Raw genomic sequence first — 20,270 nt, 5'->3', positions numbered from 1 at the left:
TATCAAAGTTCTAAGACCTGAGCATGTTAAAGCTGAAGAGTCTGAATCCCAGGGGTCAGTCCAGAATGGAGCTGGACGTGAGCATAAGAAAGCAGGGTTTGTATTAGAGAAGGAAGAGAAATGAGAGGACAGTTTAGGCTAGAATAGTCAGAAAGGACGTTATGGAAGTAGTTGGACTTGAGCTGAACCCTAGATGATGGGTAGGATTTTAAAAGGCCCAAAAGTGGTGGAATGAGAGTGTGAGGAAGTGCTCGAGGAAGGAGAGGAAATGATATAAGTAAACAGGGGATTCTAGAAATGGACAGAATGTGTTTCAGAGAATGTGAGGAAATGTGACTAGAAAGTGGAAAATTAAGTGAAGGGGAATGATGGGAAATAAGTTTGGCTAGGTAGGGTAAGACAGAGTCTATATGACTTTAGATAGCAGGCTGATCAATTTGGATTTTATCCTATTGGCAAGGAGATTTTTGTTCCCTTCCCTTCTTTCTCTAACTGGAGATTTTTCTCATTATACATGTATAAGCTTCCAGCCTTCCCAAGCCAAGTTTCACCTCTGGCTTTGCTCACCTCATCTGCACCTCAGTCACTTGAGAGCTCCTACGTCAAGAAGGACTAGATCAGCTCAGGTGTCAAACCTTGGGAGCATCCAAGTGTCAAGGAGCACTTTATAGAACATTTATAGACAGGGCTCTCTATGGCTGCTAAGTGACAAATGATGTTAATAGGGTTGGAGTGACCTTGGCTCCTCTAAAGAGCTTCCCTTCACCTTATCTTCAGATATCATCATCGGTCACCCTCCCTGATAGATCTCAGTAAGTAGGAGTACAATGCTGGGAAAGAAGCCATCCTAGATCCATCCACATCTATCCCACAACAACAAAAATGACAGCTTTCTCTTATTTCCATCAGGTACAGGATCCTTACTGCTTTATCCCTTCCACTGTTCTGTTAAGCATCCTGGTTGGTCCCCCTGCATCAAGATCCTTTCCCCTCCAATCCACATTGCCAAACAAAGCTCTGTTAACCACAGTTTTCATCATTTTACTCCCACTCACACAATGGACTGCTCCTGTTTTACTCCCCATCTCTTACCCCTCCCCCCCCAACAGGTCTCTATTGCATCAAAAGCAAAATCTTCTGCCCAGCTTTAAGGTCCTCCATAACTGGGTCCTAACCCATTCATCCCAACCTTACTGTCTCACTACTTTTCTACAAATGCCTTCTGCTTCAGTGAAACCAGTCTCCTCATTACTTCATGCAAACACTATGCTCATTCCTGCTTAGGGACCTTTGCTCATGTTATCTCCCTTTCACCTGACCTCTACCATATCCAACACTTCAAGGTTTTATGTTTTCATTGTCATCCCCTCTTCCACCTCAGATCACAACCCCTCTGTACCTTAGTATATGGTCTTCATAATAGTCATGGAGTGGCCAGTGGTCAGGGTATTGTAGTTCAGTCCTTGAAACACGAATGAATATTCCCTGCCTATTTCAATTCAAGTGACTTCCCCGAAGCGTATCGTGAACCTGTTTTCAACCATGCATGACTGAAAGGCTGGTATTGTGTGAAGAAGAAAATTCTTCTAATTGGCTGTGGAGTCAAAAGAATTGATGACTCAGAGGTTACTGAGCATGAATGGAGTGGGCATACAAAAGGGGTGACTAACCCTTCATCATTCTCTTTTCTACAAGGTTATGAGGAATGAGGAGAGAAGACTACTTTGAGTTGACTTTAGGTAGGGTAGGAGGGGAGCAAAGCCACTCTGTATCCCAACGTGCCACGGTGGCCATCAGCACACAGATGCTTTTATCTCCTATGTTTCTTACTTCTTGATCTGAGATCATTAATGTTCTGAGATGGAAGTGTCTAGGCAACCTTGTGAGTTTGGGAAATCCAGAGTTCCCATTTAGTTCTTCTATTAGTCAGAGCTAACAATGACAAGAGCAATGACCACTAGAATGGTGATGGATGATGGCAATGAAAATGGTAACAGATAGATTCAGAAATAGTCACCCAAGAACAATGGTGGCATTAAGGAGCATGACCTCAACTGGTGCTGAGAAATAGGGACTATGAACTCTAAAAAGTCAATGACCTTTGAAGCCCAGTTGATATACCTAAGGGGAACTTCATGAGGATACCACAAAAGGAGAAAAGGTCTTTCATGATCAAAGGTGGGGATGTATCCCTTTGCCATATATGCTCCCTATATATGTACCTCACTGCCATTGTAATTTAAATTTGATCCTAGTCTCCCCATGGACTTGTATTTGTGGAAGTGTGTATCCCAGATTTTAGGGAAAATGTTTCATACCTACTTTCTGCTACACCATCTTAATACATGTCTGCTAAAAAGCTAATTAAGTCTATTAGCTGATTGTTAATGAGGAATACACTGGTAGAGGTTCAGGATTGATGGTCCTAGAAACCCAGCCCCTCAGGGTTACTCTACAACTGATGAGTAGTAGAAATGGGGGTGGTAGTCCTAGAGAGGTGTTGCATCTTCATTAATTGCTAGAGCTAAAAAAATATTCATCATGTTATGTGCAACTGTCAGGTGATGAGATTCCAAACTTAGCTAGCTTGGGTCCTGAACAAAAGGCAAAATCTTTTGCTAGGACTAAATAAAAATTATTTCTGGTTTGGCAGAACCTATTAGAGACCCGCCATCAGAGACTTCTGTAAGAAGTGATCATCATACAGAACAAATATAAAGTCAGTGTTTAAAGACTGTTGTCATAAACTTTAAGAACCCAGAGTTGCCTCCAAGTTACTATTAGACCTCAGAGAAGGGAGAAGGAAATACTGGAGGTCCTTCATTCAAATTTCATTGTTTGGGACTTGAACTTGGTCTTAAAAATTAAGGAAGATATGTAAATAAAGGGAATAATAAGCAAGTGGAGGAGGGACATAAGAATACCTCAATGCGATGCCAAGAGATGTAGGGCAGCTCAGCTAGGTGGTTCAGTGAATAGAATACCAGGCCTGAAGTCAGGAGGACCTGAGTTCAAATCTGGCCTCAGACATTTACTAGTTGTGTGACTCTGAGAAAGTCACTTAACCCCAATTGAGGAATGAAGGAAGGAAGGAAGGAAGAGAGGGAGGGAGGGAGAAGCTCTCCTTCATGTTGGGTGGATCTCCTGTGGAGGATGCACAGGAGGAATGAATAAATGAATGAAAAAGCATTTATTAATGTTCTTCCTTATGTGCAAGGCATTGTAAGGAGAACACATAACAAGAGTTGTATGGAATGAGAAGGCCTATACTGCAATCTGCATCATTCAGGGTAGCCCCCACCATCAGAGGAAGTACCTAAATTGATGACATCACAGATCCCTTTGTCCACGCAGGAAGAGTTCAATGTCACATCCTTCATATAAAGCCCGAAGCCTGCTTCTTCAGCTCACAGTGATATCTCCACCCCAGGCCACCTGCACTCCACATCATCCTCATTTCAACCCCAGTGGAATCTTGGACTCTTACCCCTGAGAGCCTGGACTTTCATAGGTGAGCTCTTGTTTTATCCCTGGTTCATTTGCCAGAAACCAGGCTTCTGTGCAACCCTTGTGTGTCCCCCCTCCCCATCCTTTCCAGCTCCCTGTACTTGTATGTGTTTTCTCTATTTCACATTTCATGCATGCTCTTCTTCCCCTCTTTCTCCTAAGCTTTCATTTTCCATGCTGATTTTCTATAGCAGGAAAGAATCTGGAGGAACGATGTCCCAGCTAGATGGAAAGCTGCCAGAGGCCAAATGAAGGGGTCATGGTGACTCAGTCTGTGGCACGGTTCCCTCTGAGTCAGACCTGGCCCACTGTTAGAAAGACAGGCCACAAGAACAGAGCATCACTCAGGGCCCGGGTCATCTATAGCAGACCACAGTGAACGGTACCTCTTGATCAAATCCCATGGTGGAGAAACAGAATCTCCCTCCTTCAAACCACCTTACAGGTAGAGAGAGAGTGCTTGACTATGTCTGCTGGTATAGTATACCCCTATGGAGCCATTACTTCCCATCTACCCCATCAGCAGATGAAAGAAGCTCCCAGTTTTTAGAATGATTTATGGTTCTCCAAGACCCAGGAAGTGATTTCATGCCCTGATGTTTTTTTTTAAGTTGTTGCTGTTATCGTTCAGTTGTGTCTGACTCTTTGTGACTCCATTTGGGGTTTTCTTGGCAAAGATGCTGGAGTGGTTTGCCATTTCCTTCTCTAGCTCATTTGACAGATGAGGAAACTGAGGCAAACAGGGTGAAGTGACTTTCCTGGGGTCACATAGGTAGTAAGTGTCTGAGTTCATATTTGAACTCAGGTCTTCCTGACTCCAAGGGGAGAGATTTAGACTTGCTGGTGTGGACAGGGGGAGTGGGAAATCTACATTTTCTAACCCAAGAGTTATTACATTCCTGCCATTGTCTTTATATTATCTTTTTTTGGGGGGGTACATGTTCTACATTTCCCCCCTCTCTTTAGAATGGTTTTAGTAATATAAATTCAGAAAAACAAGAATACCGCTCACCTAAAATACATCATATTTTCCTAGAGAAAAACTATTTCAGGGGTTCTTAAGAACCCTTTTCTTTGTGCCTTGGACCCCTTTGTCAATCTGATAAAGCCTAGAGTTTCCTTCTCAGAGGAATGCTTGTAAATGTAAAACATAAAAGGCATAGGATTACCAAGGATACCAATAAAAAAAATTTTTTTTTCTCTATCCAAGTTCATGGATCCCGTGAAATCTAGCCATAGACCCCTGGAGGGTCTGTGGACCCTCTGTTAACAACCTCTAGTCTATGCAACACAATTGGACCACAATTAGGTACTTCCTCTGGTGTAAACTTCAGATTTCTGTCGTTGGTTGTCTTTCAGTTTAGCCCCTCCCAGCATTTCCTGGCTACACACTTTAATGTGGCAGCTCATTAGGCATCAAACTCATCAAAGAAGCTCAGCCCAAACAGGAAAAAGGACTTGGCTGAAAAATGTCTATGCAAAGGACGGGATTCATTGCCCTTTCACTTCATTTTCTTAAATTGGGAACACCACCATCCTGTATACCACTACCATTCCACAGATACCATCTACCCCTCATCAAGAGGAACCAAGCTCCCCCAACCCCATTCCCCAGCCTGAATATCTAAAAATACTCAGCCCAATCACACCAATTCTGGTCTCCTTTAAATTCTTACAGCTCTACAGTTTAGGGGTTGTTGCATGCTCAGGAAATGATTCAGCAGGGGGTGAGGGGAGAGATCTGGTTTTATATCATTTCATATATTTAGAAGTACAGGTCACCCAGCCCAAATCCTTCATTTTACAGACCAGAAAACTGAGGCCCATAAGAGTTAAATGACTTTGCTCACAGTCATACACAGAGTAAGGGCAGCTGAGTGGTGCAGTGGATAGAGTGCCCAGCCTGGAGACAGGAAGACCTGAGTTCAAATCCAGGACTAGCCATGTGACATTGGGCAAGTCACTTCACCCTGTTTACCTCAGTTTCCTCATCTGTAAAATGAGCCGGAGAAGGAAATGGCAAATCACCCTCTGGTACTTTTGCCAAGAAAACCCCAAATGGGGTCACCAAGGGTCAGACATGACTGAAATAAGAGAACAGCCACAACATACACAGAGTAAATAATGGTATAGGTAGTATAATAAAATGACAGAAGTAGAGCAGGAAGGGACCTTCCATTTTACAGAGAAGGAAACTGAAGTCCAAGGCGTTTAAGCGATTTATTTGCCCAAGATCTCACAGATAGTGTCAGAGTCAAGAATTCAAACCCAGGCCCTCTGACTCCAAATCTGGTACTCATTCTCCTGGACCACATTGACAGAATGTGGTGTAGTAGAAATCTGAGTCAGAGGGCCTGGGTTTGAATCCTGTCTCTACTACTTACTACCTATATATATTTTGGGCAAATTACCCAAATTCAGTTTCCTTAACTGTAAAACAGACATAATACTACTTGTACTAACCACACTGCAGGGTCGTCAGAAGCACCAAAGAAGGTGAATGTGTAGAAGGTGCTAGTTAACTCTAAAGCATTATCAGGATGTAAGTTTTTAGCATCATTACCACAATATGATGAGGCTGTATGCATTTCAGTTCAACATTTGTCAAGCATCTACCACGTTAGGTGCCATGTCAGGTGATGTTAAAATGAAACAGTCCTGGGCAGCTAGGTGGCACGGTGGATAGAGCACTGACCCTGGATTCAGGAGGACCTGAGTTCAGATTCTGCCTCAGACACTTGACACTCACTAGCTATGTGACCCTGGGCAATTCACTTAATCCCAATTGCCTCATCCAAAAAAGAAAAAAATGAAACAGTCCCTGACCTTGAGGTGCTCACATTCTACGAGGTATGGATAACATGCCCACAGATAAGTAAAAATAAAGCAATCTGCAGATGGAGAGAATACTAACAGGGGATAGGAGAGAGAGGGGGCATTGGGAAACATCTCATGGGGAAGTGACACCCCAAATGAGCCTTGCAGGACTCAGAAGAAAGGACTGTTTGTGTGAATTACCTGAAATGGAAAATAGAGTTTTGGGCCTACTTTGGCTGGAACATAGTTTCAAACAAGGTCTGAATGGTGGGTTGGAGGCAGATTGTATAGGACTTTTAAAGAGTCTATAAGAGGCAATGGGAAGCAAATGGGTTTTTTTTTAAACAGAGAAGTGATATCATTACATGTACCCTTTTGACTCCCCAGATATATGTCTCTCCGATATTTACATAAAACCTACAAAGTAGTGTTGAATGAATAGATGCTTGTTGAACCAATTAATATACATAAGCAGAGCAGTTTCATGTTTCTGTACAAAGAAAATGAACCTATATATGCCATTGTTTTTTCTTCTGTGGATAGAACACTGAACTTAGTAGTCCAAAAGACCTGGGTTCAAATCTTCCCCCAGACACTTCCTTGCTATATCACTTAACCTTTTTGTGTTTCAGTTTCTTAATCTGTAAAGTGAGGGGGGGTGGTAGTCTGGATGGTCTTCAAGATTGCTACCATGTCCAAATATGATCCTGAAACCTCCAAGAACATATCTAGCAAATAATTTGTTTTTTATGTATACATATATGCACACAAATACACATATACATACATATATATGTATATATACACACATATAACATATATATACATATATATGTTAGTCCCCCCATTGTAATGTAATTTCTGTGAGTGCAGAACATTTGCTTTTTCTTTATATCACTAGCGCTTCACAAAGTACCTAGCAGATAGCAAATGCTTAATCAATCCTTTTTTTAATTGATCTGATTAACTGTACAGAAACCAACTTACTGGCAATAAGAAATAGTAATGATTTGACCTGATCCTTCATGAAAACTGATCTTTTGGAGATAACCAATCCATTTTTAATGGGAGATTACTCTTTCTAAATACAACATCATATTTGTGATGTCTGATTCTCTGACCATAAATTAGATCGCCAGACTACTATGTGGATGCTTTCATCCAAGCACATTAAATGACAAAGACAACTGGTTAAATAAAAGACACTCTGGTTAAATTGTAAGAGCTTATCCACATGCAAACTGAGTCCTATTTCTATCAAGAAATCTACCAAACCCACTGGGAAAGGACTCTGGAGACCCCATTCACGACTGACTCCAATCACAGAATGAAGACCAGGGTCCCTGGTAGATCTTCCCCACAAAGGTAGTATTTTAAGAGCCTGGCCCTACTGGTCTTCCCAAAGAGCAAGAAAACCTTGAGCCCCCAAGCCTTGGAGATCTATGACCCACGCCTTCCTTCTGGGATCCACTGAGACTCCAAGCTGAAGGGCTTGGAATTGGGGTTTTTCTTCACTTCACTTTCTTCACATGCTCTAGACACACCAGACAACTCTGCAGGGCCTGTGGGAAGTTTCGAGGGCAGGACTTCTTCCCATGAACAGGATTTGTCAGCATCCAGCTTCATCTTCCCCTCACCACTAGAGGGCTCCAGGCTCCCATATATTGAAAAGGGGCCAAAGACCTACAGCCCCCTTCTCTGCACCTCCTCCCCCCACCCGACCCTACTCCGTGAACCTCTTGATGCTCTGAGGGCATAAGGACAAAAATGGTCCCAGGAGATCAAGCCTAAAGTCAGGTAGTAGCAGAAGCCCCACCCTACTCATAGCTTCTGCTATATTAACATTTAGAGCTCAATATTTAGTTATTCAGTAACATTCAATGTTTAGAGTCGATACCTCAGTATTCTCATCTGTAAAATGGGAGAGTTGAACTTCATCTAGAAGACTCGCTCAGCTTGTCATAGGTGGGTTTCCCACATGGCTCTCAGTTACTTGGGGAAGAGTAGAAAAAGCAAAGAAGTGGGGATGAAAGGAGCAAAGGCCCCTTTTTTAGATCCGGAGACGCATAAGATTGTAGATTTCAAGCTCAAAAAGACCTGAGAAGGGGCAGCTAGGTGGTGCAGTGGATAGAGCACCGGCCCTGGAGTCAGGAGGACCTGGGTTCAAATCCAGCCTCAGATGCTTGACACTTACTAGCTGTGTGACCCTGGGCAAGTCACTTAACCCCAATTGCCTCACCAAAAAAAAAAAAAAAAAAGACCTGAGAAGTCATACAGTCCAACCCCTCATTCACGGTTTAGTCTCAATGGTTCCTGTCCAAGATTACACAAACAATAAGTGGAAGATCTGGGATTGGGTGTAGGTCCTCCAAGTTTGGAATCCATCATTCTTTCCATGCTGATCAAACAGCCCTATCCATTTTGGGGAGGCTAGAGATATGTTAAGTTTGGAATAAACAAAGGGCAAGTGAACTTTCTAAAAATGTTGCTTAAGGAACTAAGATTCAAGGATAATTGTTCCCCTAGCCTTCCATCCTGACCTCTAACCAAGCATATTACATAGTCAAAAAAAAAAGCATTCTAGACCACAGATAGGGACCACTGCAGAAGAACAATCAAAAGCCTAGAGGTGGAAAATATAGGCATTTCCAGGCACGATAGTCTTACATTCTGGACAAAGGATTAATATTGTGATATTCTCTAACCAGTTGTGTGCCTAGATGGAAAAAAAAGCACAGCACGGCAGGGTGAAATTAGAATGTCATTCCTCCTTTCTTGGCTAGTCCCTTCCTATATGCCAAGGGAAAAATGAGATGCAAAGCCAGCCAGCAACATTTTTGATCCTCTATGGATAGGCTTAGAATCTAAACTCAGCAGCAGTGGAACCCAATGGTGATACTGCACTAGCAACATCCCAGAAGGAAAGCGTGGGTCATAGATCTGACTGACACTGGCCTTCCCTTAGACACAAGGCTATGTTGTGACAAAGAAACTCAACAGTCTGACATAAAGAATCTATGCTTTATTATAGGGGAGGAGTATCCTTGGTTATTGTTCCAAGATGACCAAATAAATATTTATACCTCTACTTCAAAGGCAGCTGACCCAAGAACTAGGAAGGTGATAAGAAGTCATGCCTACAAATAATATATGCATTTGATAGGCCACCAAGGCCTTCAGACAGAATCAACTGGTAAGAGTTAATTCACAGAGAAAATATGTGCAAAACTGAATTAAAAATTACTAGAGAGGCCTATCAAATTAGCATCTGTAAGAAAACTGAGGGAGAAGCTAGAAAAAGCAAAAACAGCCTCAAGGACATTGAAATTCAAATTACTCTTGACTACCATAATCCCAGGCTGGAGAAAAAATACAAGAATTCCTTCTCCAAAGAACTTTCCCAAAGTATAATATGGGAAGACAACAGGGCAGACTTGGTGGAGGCAATTATCATTGGTTTAATGACAACACACAAGTCTTTGAGTGATCCGATGAAGAAATTTATTATATTTTTCCTGAAGTTCACCTTGGCCTTCTCAGTCCTTTATTACATTAATAACACTCATAAACTGGAGAACTTTAAAAGCTTTAATTCTGATAGTTAGGCAACGAGTCAGAATCAAAGTTCTGGTTATGTTTCCCTATTGTTTAAAAAAAAAAAAAGGAAAGAAAAAACTCAATTAAACTGGAATCATCTCTTTCAGTCCCTGCCAAGGGAGCTGCAGTTATTTTTTTGGAAGACTATTTTCATTTGGAACTACAAAAAAAACTTTTTTTTTTGGCAGAAGCAACTTTTTAATGTGATTCCCTCTTCCCCATCATGTTCATTCCCGTCACAGAACACTGCCAATTTCTAATCATACTTTAAAAAAAAAATGTGTCCCATTGAAAAGCTTCTGCATTCAACAGAACGTCATTTCCAAAAGGGCAGCTTTTAAGATCACCCTTTAGAAACCAGTAGGTGGCCATGAGGGTGAAAACAAAATGTTCCCAGTCCTTGCTTCACTGTGCAAGGCCTATTTCCAAGGGAATGTATTGTTCTTGAAGGCAATGTGAACTTTGGGGAGAATGATAAATTTCTACAAGGCACCAGAGGGGCTTTCAGATGTAAGAATAGTGACAAAGTAGTTAATGCCTCACAACCTGAAAATATCAGGAAGTTAGGAAAATGAAGGAAAAGACTGACAGAGAAACACACGGGATACTAAAACTAGAATGGACCGCCAAACGTCATCTAGTTCATCCCTCTGCCTCCAGATGAATTACCATCCAAAATCTCAGGCATGGATATTAACCAATTTCCATGCATTTCCTTGTATGGGTTTCCTAGCATTCAGTTTTAGTGGTCTGTTTTTTCAGCTGTTGTGTATATCTGCACAATAGTTGGAATAAAACAGAGAATGAAGAATGGAGACAGAGGAAAATTCTTTTCTCCATATCTCTCTAGGATCGTTGACCTAGACTCAAAAGAGACCTCAGAGGAAATTCAGGACAACTCAGAATGAGAAATGGAAAGGTAAGTGATGTCCCCGAGGTGGCATAGGTAATAAACATTTGAGTCGGGGATTTGAATCCAAGTCTTCTGCTGCCATAACCAATGTTCTTCTGAACACTGTGGGTCAGCTAGGTGGTGCAGTGGATAGAGCACTGGCCCTGAAGTTGGGAGGATCTGAGTTTAAATCTGTCCTTAAGCACTTACTAGCTGTGTGACCCTGGGCAAATCACTTAACCCCAACTGCCTTAAAACATCTGGGGCCCGGGGCAGCTAGGTGGTGCAGTGGATAGAGCACCGACTCTGGAGTCAGGAGAACCTGAGTTCAAATCCAGGCTCAGACACTTAACACTTACTAGCTATGTGACCCTAGGCAAGTCACTTAACCCCAATTGCCTCACTAAAAAAACAAACAACAACAACATCTGGGGCCATCTCCAATTGTCCTGATCTATATCTTACCACTGGACCCAGATGGCTCTGGAGAAGATAGTGAGGTTGGTGATCTTACATAGCCCTCCCATACCTAAATCTAATTCAGCACAAGTCATGATATCACCCCGATGTCATGGTCCTTTTTGAGAATGAAGGGCAAACAACAATCTTCCCATTGTACCACTATGCTTCCCTAATTCATTATGACTATATGTTAATATTTCACTCAATAGACTGGTAATTTATGTGTTAGTTTCCATTCATAGAGAGTTGACTGGGGGCAAAGCAACTAACTTGCAGAGGGTCACAAGCTTACTTAATATATATATATATATATATATATATATATATATATATTTTTTTTTAACGGGGCAATGGGGTTAAATGACTTGCCCAGGGTCACACAGCTAATAAGTGTCAAGTGTCTGAGGCCGGATTTGAACTCAGGAACTCCTGAATCCAGGGCCAGTGCTTTATCCATTGCGCCATCTAGCCACCCCTTACTTAGTATATTTAAGAGGAAAGGTCTTCCTTTGAACCAAGGTCTTCCTGACTCTGAAGTGAGCCCTCTTTCTGCTATGGCATGCTGCCTCCTACCAAGCACACCAGATATTATACATCTACTCAGATGCTGTCTTTCAAAGTAGTCCATCACCCTGGCAAAATATATTTCCTACTTATCCTGGATGTAGCTTGCTTTGTCTATATTAGTTTGCAAGGTGTCTCCCCATTAGAATGTAAGATCCTTGAGATCTTAGACAGTCCTTTGCCTCTTTTTGTATCCCTTGCATTTAACATAGTGCCTGGCACATGGTAGGCACTTAATAAACTTTACTGATTGATTGATCAAACCATACATTTATTTAGCAGTGATGCTGCTGTTATTTGCTCAAAGCCCTAGGGGACATCCTCATTTGAAATTATGTTCACATCTGGTATCTTAGCTAACACAAGAAAAATATTCTCATTATTCTATGGTAATGCTGAGTTTATAAAAAAGTTTGGTCCCCCATCTTATTTGCTAGCATTGGCTCAAAAGGACTCTTGGCTATTTTTTTTAATGTTTTTTTATTTTATTTTTGAGGCAATTGGGGTTAAATGACTTGCCCAGGGTCACACAGCTAGTTAAGTGTTAGGTGTCTGAGGCCGGATTTGAACTCAGGTCCTCCTGAATCCAGGGCCGGTGCTCTATCCACTGCACCACCTAGCTGCCCCTATTTTTTTTTTTTAATCCAACTCAGAACTCAAAAGAAGACCAGTAATATGCTCCAAGGTTCTAAAAGCAATTCTAAAAGAAGAATTCAAAAAATGTTTTTGGCAACAGCAGCATCATCGGAATAAGTGTATAGTCTCCAGAGGTGACTACAGTGAAAGAAAAAAATGCTGAATGTGTATGTTTAAGCTTTAATGTGTTTGTTTAAAATGCCATGTTATTAGATAACTGTACCTTATCTAGATTTGTCCTCTTGAACTTACAGTTTTCCCCTTGTCCTTAACATTTTGTTCTGTAATACATATAATATATAGAGGAAATGGGAGTATTATGTTCTAGCCATATAAGAAACATTTAAACAACTATTGTGTTCTGAAGACTTAGCTAGGCACTGGAGAAGAAAGTTAAGGGAGGGGGAAATAATGTTAATTTGGAGTCAAAAGGTCTGGGCTCAAACCCTGCTTCTGACTTAAAGTTTGCTATGGGATGTCATGCTATTTCTCCCTGGATGTGGGCCTAGACAGATGGGAAAGAGAATGGTTGAGTGATCGTAGTCAAGTCATTTAACTTTTCTAAACTTCAGGCGGCTCTCTAAGAATTAGGAGACTATAATCCACACCAAGGGGGCAGCTAGGTGACACAGAAGATAGAGTGCCAGGCCTGGAATCAGAAAGACTTGTCTTCCTGGGTTCAACTCCAGTCTCCTCTATTTACTAACTGGGTGACCCTGGGCAAATCACCTAACCCTGTTTGCCTTCATTTCCTCATCTGTAAAATGAGCTGGAGAAGAAAATGGCAAACCACTCCAGTATCTCTGCCAGGAAAACCCCAAATGGGGTCAGGAAGAGTCAGACATGACTGAAATGACTGAACTATAAACAACAACAATGAAGTCACAGATCATGTCTGGAAAGACGCCTTATACATTACAGGATCTAAATCATCACAGATTTAGAGATGGAATGGGCCCTTGGAGAGAATCTAGTGTAACTCCCTTTCATTTTTACAGATTTGGCAACTAAGGCCCAGGGCGGTTTAAGAGACTTACCCAAGGCCATGTAGGTAGTGTTAGACCTATGATTCGAACCCTCATCCTTTAACTCCAGAGCCAGTGTTCCTTTCATGGTATCATTCTGCCTCCTCCCCTCGTTTTATCAATGAGGAGAACATGGTTCAAAGAAATGAAGAAGGGGCTTGTCCAAGATCACACAGACAATAAAGAAGCAAAGCCAATATTCAAACCCAGGTCTTTTGACTCTAAATTAACATTATTTCCTCCTCCCTTAACTTAAGTTTCTTCTCCAGTGCCTAGGTAAGCCTTCAGAACACAATAGTTGCTTAAATGTTTCTTATACTAAATTAAAGAGGAAAAGCCAAATGAATAAACATTTCAAGGCACTAGAACCCAGATTTGGCATATGATTCTGACTACTGGCCACAGTATGGTTTGTTTAACAAAACACAATGCCGCCTCCTTCAAAATCTATGAAACATCTTTTTGTGAGGCGAATCATATTTTCCCATTATTTAAATAAAATAATAATTATTTCAGGGACATGCCTCCTTAGAAAAAGCATTTCCCAAAGGTCCCCCCTTCCCCTTAACAAATCATATTACTCAACATGTGGCAACTTGTTCCTGATTCTGACAACCAGTTTCAAGTCTTAATACCTGTCAGACATTGAGAAAACATTCACTGTATTCAAGTGAATGGATCTTGGAGCACCCACCTCTACTTTAACCTAAAAATAATCTGAGGTAGATCACTGGTACCACAAACTTGTCAAATGGCTGAAGAGTAGACTTGTGGTAGCAAAAGTATATAAAAATACCAGTGTGGTGGAGAGAAAAAAGTCAGAGGATCCAGGTTCAAATCCTGTTCTGCTACTGACTACCTGTGTGACTATCATTTTATTTCTCTGGGTCTCATTTCCCTCCTCTGTAATATGAAGGATCTATGATTCTAAATTTATGATTCTAACTAACAACAGGGTCCACACCCAGGGACTAGCTAGAAGTCCTGAAGCTGTATTCAGTAGATGTTACTCCAAAGAATCATGCCTATTACATGATTAGCCTGATACAATACAGCCCCAAAGTCTAAGTGCTGTGTTTGAAGTTTACATGTAGAAACCATCTAATTCAGCCCTTACATTTTATCCATAAGCCAAGTGAGATCCAGAAAGATTAAATGACCCGATCAATATCACTAGTAGTGACAGGGTTTTCTCTGATGCCAAATCCTGTGCTAAGGCAAGAGAGGGAGAGACATGGAGAGAGAGACACACACAGAGAGACAGAGAGACAGAGACAGTGAGAGACAGAGACAGACAGAGACAGAGAGACAGAGAGGAAACAGAAAAGTAAGAGGAGAAAAGTGAAAGACAGAAAAACAAGACAGAGCAGGCAGGAAGAAGGCAAGGGAGAGGGTAAGAAAGAAGGAAAAGAGGGAACGGAACACTTTTGATTATTCAGATTACAGAGGGGAGGAATGTGGCTAATACAAACAACAGGCAATCCAAAGGATTTAGACATATATACAATTTCCAGTCATTCATTCTTGAGACTGTGCCCCACCCTGACCAGACCAGCCCCCAGGATTGCTCAGTAACCCAGGACACAGTTGGTCAGAGGTAAAATATGGACAATACACTGTTGCCTGACAAAGCCAATCCATTTGAATGTACAGTCACCTTCTGATTATCCTCTGTAAATCTATAATTCTGATCAACCATGTTGGAGCAGTGTCATGAAAAATCCAAAAAGTGGATAATTAATTTTCATTTGACTGATTTGGAAAGCTATGTGAATGTCCTTTAGCTTTAAATTCCTAATTATGGCATGTTTAAACTGATATTAAAATTAGTTTGTATTCCCCGGGAACATAATGATTGGACAGTGGAGAGAGGGAACCTCAAAGAATGTTCTCCACTGGGGAGAAGACTCACAATCAAAACTAACTTCCAGATGTGCATATGCAAAGTATCTTTGGCAGGTAGTTTAGGAGCCAGGAAGTCAGACCTGTTTTCAAGTCCTGCTTCTGACACATACATGTTGGTTGGGAAAATACTTAGCTTCATAGTACTCTAAGCAACTCTAAGACCAGAAGTAGCAGGTGTTGGCCTTCTTTAGTAGAGGAAGTGACCAAGCAGGGACTACCTACACTAATGAAATCCAATCCTTCACCCTATTTTAATAGGCGGTTAAATGGCTTGCTCAACATATAATTAATAGCTTATCTGGAATTCGAACTCAGGTTCTCCTACACCAATAATCTAGTCTTTCTATTACACCATGTCTACATACACTTGCTCATATTCAAGTCAGGTTATGATAGCTATTTTCCAAAATAAGAAGTTTTCATTTCCAAGGTGGAATTATAAGGGGAAGGGCTTGCAAAACTATTTGAGATAAGACAGAAATTATCTAAGGTGGTTTGGCAGTTTTATCTATGTATTTTTTATATCGAAAGTGGAATGGTCCTAATGCGGATATTTCCATCTCCAAAGAGGTATGTAGAGGTCAGAGGTTATTTGGTCCATCTCTCAGACTCCAAAGTAGGCTCACACCTAAACTGCTTCCGACTGACTACTGTGCAAAGACAAGGGGAGCCTGGGCTTGGGAGAAAAAAAGGGGAGGGGGAGGGCTTTTGGGGGTGGGCCCGGCCGGTGCAGTGGGATCCTCCCTTCCTAGATAGAAGTGGACTCTTCACAGATGCCCTAGGGACTCACCATCAGGTTCGTCTTACCTGGGCTCTGCCCAGGCTAGTCACATCAAGTAACTCCTTTCCTTGCTGACCCCACTGCCCCTACAATCTACTGAAACTGTGACTCTGTCACCAGAGCCCTGCCCACCTCCTCTGCACTTCTAAGTTTCCAGGTCTGGCTACTTCAATCTCCCCCGATCTGGGCATCTCCAACAACGACACTGCCCCCCCACCCCCGCCCAGCTCCTCAATCACTCTCCCTAGCACCCCAATCACTCCCCCCTGCTAAACTCTTACCGCGCACATCCTCCCTCCGTCAAACCCCTACCCTCTTTCCCCAGAAGCCACACCCCTCCCGTACCCCCATCCAGCTGCTACTTTTCCTGCTCCTTTGGTGGCCCCCTCCCTTATCTCCCCCTGCCCCCCCCAGGCTCCATCCCCGCCCCCCCCAAACACCCCCCCACCCCCACCCTCGCCCAGGGCATTCTCCCCTCTCCAATAAGCTCGAGGTCCTTCCCAACAGAAACACCCCTCTGTCAGAAGCTTAGCTGCTTCCCTAGTCCTAGCGCCCTCCCCCGTATCCACTTGGCGCTCCCCGACATCTCTGTGCCGCCCTTCCCCCCTACCCCCCACCCTCCACTTCCCAAGCAACAAGCGGCCAAGACTCACCCGGGTCAGGAAGGCAGGCAGGCGGGAGCAGCAGCAGGGAGCCCCCAGCACTGGCTAAGCCCAGCCCAGCCCAGCCCAGCCCAGCCCAGCCCTGCCCTGCCCTGCCCTGTCCAGCCACGCTCCGGCTCCCGCGCTGGCGGGCAGCGCCACTGCTCCCTGGGCACACAGAGCGCCTGCAGCAGGCAGGGACTTGATACTAGATGCTGCTGCTGTTGCTGCTGCCTGGCAGCTAGGGACAGAAGAAGGGGACCCCGGTGGGGGCGGGGTCAATCCGGGCTCCTCCTCCTTCCCAGAGACCAGTGGGGGGCGGGCAATGGGATGCGAGGGAGGGGGGAGCTGACTCAAGCACGCCAGCCCAACAACCCGTACGGCTGATGGAGGAGGAGGAGGAGAAGAAGGAGAGGAGGAGGAAGTTGGCTGTTTGTCAGTCTGGCTGACAGCCAGTCCCAGGGGCTGCCTTCTCCTTCCCTCACTCACCCCATTCTGGGCTGCAGGGAGAGGGACGACGCACCAACTTTTTACCTCCTTCTTTAAATTGATTTCGCTTGGGTTTGTAAGGGGCAAAGTGCCTCCCCGCTACCTTAGCAACAATCTTGCCCCTATGGTAGTTTTTTGGAGGGTTTTATTTATGTGCTTTAACATCTGAAGGGGGATGCTGCTAATGCCAGCATTTCCATCTCTCTTAAAGGCTAAACAACTTATTTAGTATCCCACAGCTGTCATGGAGCAAGAAGCTGGCCTTGAACCTGCCTGACTTCGAGGCCAGTTCTCTATCCATTAAGCCACACTGCTCAGGTAGTTGTACATGGATCTTTTTTTTTTTTTTATCATGGCCATTTGACAGGGGAGGGAACTGTGGCTAAGAAAGTATAGTGACTGATGTTGAGTGACTTGGGAATAGCACCCCTGAAACTGACTACTGGAGTCTTCGGACTGAAGTCCTATGGAAGAGATAATCAGGTCTGCCAAGTCTGTGTATTTGAGGACTTCTCTCCCACTCCTTCTAAGAATTCCAAATAACCACCAGAAAAAAAGGTGTGTGTGTATTTGAGCCAATTTCCTCCACTCCATTTCCAATACCACTAGTAAAAAGGATGTGTGTGTGTGTGTGTGTGTTATGGGGGCTAGGGGGAACATTTGGCTCATTTCTTCAGGCCTGGTCATCTGGTTTGTGTGATAGTGCGAAGGAAGAAGTACTAAACTTAAGGAATGAGTTCAAATCATAGCTCTGCCACTTACTAACTGGTATGAACCTGGGGCAAACTATGTCATCTCTCTGGGCCTCAGTTTCTTCACCTTTAGCATGACAGGATTGGACCAGATCACCTCCAAGATCATTTCCAATTTTAGCTCTATGAAACTTCTACTATTTTAAGTCAGGTACCACACATCACAAACATTTCTGTTTATAGTCAACCTACATATGAATTCCTGTTCACATTAAAAACATATACGCTTCCTCTTCAATTATTTTTCAAACCAACAAACATTTCTTGAAGCTGCTAGTACAGTGAAAAGAGTTCTGGCTTTGAGGTGGGAGGTTCACTGTTCAGATCTTGCCTCAGTCCAGATCCTACCCTTGTCACTTACTAGATGTGTGGTCAAGTCACCTTACTGCTCCCGGCCTCACCTGTAAAATGAGGGACCTGGCAAGTCACATGGCTAGTAAAGGCAGAGCCCAGTATAAAGCCTCAGAATTAGATGGCCTACAATGTCCTTTCTAGCATTATATCTATAATCTATGAGGAAAAGATAAAGTTCTTATCTATGAACTTATAATTTAACCATAATATAAAAAGAACATGTTTAATTAAGCTTATGAGGTTATATTGAAGGGTTTTCTTTTCTTTGGGGGGGGGGATAGGGGTTAGAGAAAGGAGAACAAAGAAGACTTCATGGAAGAGGTGGCATTGTAACTCAAGACTTGAAGGATTAGTTAGATTTTTAACCAGCTGAGATGGTGAAGGGGAGGAGAGGCATTCTATTTTTAGGGAACAGTAAACAAAGTTGGGGAAGTAGGAAAACCTTGAAAGTATTTGCACAAAGAGAAGTTTGGTTTGGCTGAAATGTAGTGTAAGTGGTGTGTCAAGTCAGATAAAGCTATAGAGGTAGATGGCATTGGATTGTAACCTTAAATGTCAGGCTAAGAAATTGGGAGTTTATTCTTTTAAGCAATCAGGAGCCATTGAAGGATCTTTCTCAGAAATGTGTATGATCTGATGGGTATATAAGGAAGAGTAAGCTGGCAGTGGTATGAAGGATGGATTGGAATTAGTAAAGACTGGACAATTTTCATCTTGGACAGGTGGAAAATTCCAATAAACCAGGTGAGAGGTGGTGAGACCTGGTGGTAAGGACAGCTGGCAGTGAGAAATTAGTAACTGGAAATGAAAAGGAAGCTCCTAGTATAACCACTGCCCCAAAGCCCATTGGAAATTGGTATGTGACTCTTTCCTTATTGGTGGAGATCAATGCTCCATGCCTGTGTGCAAGGAGAGGCAGGGTTGGTAAGAATAGGAAAGAAGAGAGTTTCTTTGATCTTCTTCAAGTTTCTTTCAGCTAGAGAATTCTGCAGTCACATCTGACTTCCAGCTTTGAGAGAGAAGATGGATGATGCCAACCCCACTTCAGACTGCTGAAGGAAAAGATTCTGAAGAAACCGCCATGATAGGAGGGAGCTGGCAGTCTCCATCATGTCCTTATCCCCAGCTTGCTATACCAGAGACTTCAGGGAACTTTCCCTTGGGTGAGATCTCAGACTTTCTGTCTTGGTTGAGCTGAGTTACTTTGCTCCTGATAGAACTACATCCCTCTGTATTGTCTGATATGTATATTGTCTCTGATTTGTTTTGCTACAGATTTAGATAATTGGATTTCTTTACTTGTTGCTATTCAATGTAGATCTAACGTTCAGTGGGAAAGAGGTCAAGGCTTGGATATAGAATTTAGGGTCCTCCTTGCACTCCCATAATGAAGTTTTTTTTTTTTTTTCAGGGCAATGAGGGTTAAGTGAGTTGCCCAGGGTCACATAGCTAGTTGCACTCTCATAATGAAACAGTGATCAGTTGTTATCTTGAATCTGAAAATCTAATCCCCATGACTGATAAAATTTAAACATTTGGTTTTGTTTTTTTTTTGGCGAGGCAATTGGGGTTAAGTGACTTGCCCAGGGTCACACAGCTAGTAAGTGTTAAGTGTCTGAGGCTGGATTTGAAATCAGGTCCTCCTGAATCCAGGGCCGGTGCTCTATCCAGTGTGCCACCTAGCTGCCCCTAGACTGATAAAATTTAAGGGAACAGATAGACATAATTCTAGCCTGGTACCCTCCACCTCCTGCTTCTTCTCCTGGTAGGAAATAAAATCTTGCTTGGAGAAGAGTTGGGGGAGAAGAGGCTAGAGATGTTTATTCTGCCTCCTTTTGAGCCATACAC

At 42.8% G+C, this 20,270-nt stretch overlaps 1 protein-coding gene across 2 annotated transcripts in view; it reads right to left on the bottom strand.

The window, feature by feature from the left end:
- The window catches only part of PAQR8 (progestin and adipoQ receptor family member 8), a 48,852-nt gene extending 31,743 nt beyond the window's left edge, over window positions 1–17,109 (bottom strand). For both annotated transcript variants that reach the window (XM_044004316.1, XM_044004315.1), the window contains exon 1: window positions 16,840–17,109. The gene's annotated coding sequence lies outside the window, so the exon portion shown is untranslated. The remainder of the gene's footprint in view (window positions 1–16,839) is intronic.
- Between the last annotated feature and the right edge of the window lie 3,161 nt (window positions 17,110–20,270).

The sequence above is a fragment of the Dromiciops gliroides genome, chromosome 4 (assembly GCF_019393635.1).
Source record: "Dromiciops gliroides isolate mDroGli1 chromosome 4, mDroGli1.pri, whole genome shotgun sequence".
NCBI lineage: Eukaryota > Metazoa > Chordata > Mammalia > Microbiotheria > Microbiotheriidae > Dromiciops > Dromiciops gliroides.
Note: the sequence above shows the minus strand (reverse complement) of the source record. Positions and strands in the feature narration are given on the sequence as shown.